Consider the following 2,729-nt stretch of genomic DNA (forward strand, 5'->3'; position numbering starts at 1 on the left):
TCTCAGTGTGGACATCTTTGAATTGCTGCTACTTTAAATGTTTCAGTGTGTTGGATACCCAGATTCATGTTTTTAATAAAATTTCCGAAGTTTGGGGTCATTATTTCTTTAAATACTCTTTCTTCCCTCTTCTTCCTTCTCTCTTTTGGGGACTCCCAAAATGCATATACTTGATGTTGTCTCTCAGATCTCTTCTGTTCATTTTTCTTCATACTTTTTCCCTTCTGCTCCTCAAATGGGCAATTTCAATTGGCCTATGTTTGAGTTTACTGATTCTTCATTCTGCAAACTAAAATCTGCTCTTGAAGCCCTCCAGTGAATTTTCCATTTTACTTCCTGTACCTTTCAGCTCCAGATTTCCATTTGCTTCCTTTTCACAATTATTTATTGATTTCTGCTATTTAGTGAAACGTAGTTCTCCTGATTTTCTTTAGTTATTTGTCCATGGTTTCCTTTAGCTCTTTGACTATGTTTAAGACAGTTGATTCAAAGTCTTTGTCTAGTAAGTCAGTCCATTCTTCTTCAGGAACAATTTCTTTCCATTGTTTTTCCTGTGAATGAGTCATACTTTCATACATGCATAACTCATGTTTTTTGAAGTTGAAAACTAGACATTTTCAATATTATGATGTGGTAACTGTGAAAATTACATTTTCTAAACTATTTTTGTATAGATTGTATTCTTTATTGTATGTGGTCACTGAAGTCTCATAGTTGTAGATGTGTGGCCTTATTTCGGAGTTCTCTATTCTATTCCATTGGTCTATGCATCTGTTTTTGTATCAGTACCATGCTGTTTTGGTTACCGTAGCCTTGTAGTATAGTTTGAAGTCAAGTAGCATGATGCCTCCAGCTTTGTTCTTTTTGCTTAAGATTGTCTTGACCATAAAGCTCTTTTTGGTTCTATATGAATTTTAAAATCATTTCTTCTAATTCTGTGAAGAATACCAATGGTAGTTTAATGAGAATAGCATTGAATCTATAAATTATTTTGGGCAATATGACCATTTTCACGATATTGATTCTTTCTATCCATGAGCATGGAGTGTTTTTCCATTTGTTTGTATCCTCTCTGATTTACTTGAGCAGCAATTTGTAGTTCTCCTTGAAGAGATTCTTCAATTCCTTTGTGATCTGTATTCCTAGGCATCTTATTCTGTTTGTAGCAATTGTGAATAGAAGTTTATTCACGATTTGACTCTCTGCTTGTCTATTGTTATATAGGAATGCTTGTGACTTCTGCCATTGATTTTGTATCCTGAGACTTTACTGAAGTTGCTTATCAGCTTAAGAAGCTTTTCAGCTGAAACAATGGGGTTTTCTAGATATAGGATCATGTGATTTGCAAACAAAGACAATTTGACTTCCTCTCTTCCTGTTTAAATATCCTTTCTTTCTCTTACCTGATTGCCCTGACCAGAACTTCCAATACTGTGTTGAGTAGGACTGGTGAGAAAGGGCATCCTTGTCTTGTGCTGGTGTTAAAAGGGAATATTTTCAGCTTTTGCCCATTCAGTATGATACTGGTTGTGAGTTTGTCATAGATGACTTATTATCTTGAGGTATGTTCCTTCAATACCTAGTTTACTGAGAGTTTAAAAATATGGAATGCTTCATGAATTTGCATGTCACCCTTGTGCAGGGGCCATGCTGATCTGCTCTGTATCTTTCCAATTTTAATATATGTGCTGCCAAAGCGAGTACTGACCACAAGTTCTTAGAAGTGGAGATAAGTGAAGAACTGTGGGTGAGATGGAGTGTTGAATTTCATCTGCAGTAATTTCTGCATCTAACAAAATGTGATTATCTCTGTCTTTTATTCTTTAATTAAGTGATAAAAAGCATTACAGATTTAAAGTGTAAATATTCTTGTATCCTGGGGATGAGTAACCTGGGCAGGATATTTAATTTATTTATAGCTCATTGGTGGATACAGTCTAGTACTGTTTTTCTCAGTATTTTTACCTCTAATTGCTTCGAAGTGATTATCCTATCATGCTTTTTTCTTATGTATTCCCTAGCTGACTTTAGAATCAATGTTATTTATACATAAACAATAATGAGTTTACTGGCTTTCTCTATGTTTCCTCATTCTCTTGAATACTATGTATAAATTCAGTAGCCTTCTTCAAAGTTTTGGTAGAACTTATCTGTAAAACAGTCTGGATATTACTGAAGGGAAATAAAGTTTTACAACCATTTTAACTTCTTTACTTGTAATAAGTTCTCCCCATTGACATAATCTTGTTCATAGTCTCAAAATTATTTAAACCTCTACTATATTTTTAGTGGTATGTTTATCTATCGTAATGTTATTTTATTCTTAATTGCCATTGCCTGTTTTATTTCTCCATCCAAATAAAAACAGCTGCTTTTGGTTGGCTGGGCCCTCAGCAGTAGCAGCTGCCAGGTCAGCCCTGGTGAGTGGCAACTCAATTGCTGTGCCCATGCAGTGTCCATCGCAGCCACCACGGCCACTTTGTGCAGGGACTCCATGAGCAAGCCCTGTGCGGCTGAGTGGCATTGTCCGTCAAGCCATCTCACTCACCTGATTACAGGGAGCCCCAGTACCTTAAAGACCCTCTGGTAGGCATCCACACACAACCACTATCGTCATGCACTCGGCCTATAGCAAGAGGTCTATGCGTACCTCTCTCCTCTACCTCCCAATTTTCCAACTCTATTTTCCCCAAGTTCGTGACTGGCCAGCCAAGGCATGAGCCACTGCC

General features: G+C 36.8%; 1 non-coding gene across 1 annotated transcript; it reads right to left on the reverse strand.

Moving 5' to 3' along the window:
• Positions 1-1,597: 1,597 nt before the first annotated feature.
• LOC116273094 lies at positions 1,598-1,704 on the reverse strand. Its single transcript, XR_004181576.1, has one exon. It is a non-coding gene; the product is annotated as a U6 spliceosomal RNA (small nuclear RNA).
• Between the last annotated feature and the right edge of the window lie 1,025 nt (positions 1,705-2,729).

This window comes from Papio anubis, unplaced genomic scaffold, assembly GCF_008728515.1.
Source record: "Papio anubis isolate 15944 unplaced genomic scaffold, Panubis1.0 scaffold3547, whole genome shotgun sequence".
Lineage (NCBI taxonomy): Eukaryota > Metazoa > Chordata > Mammalia > Primates > Cercopithecidae > Papio > Papio anubis.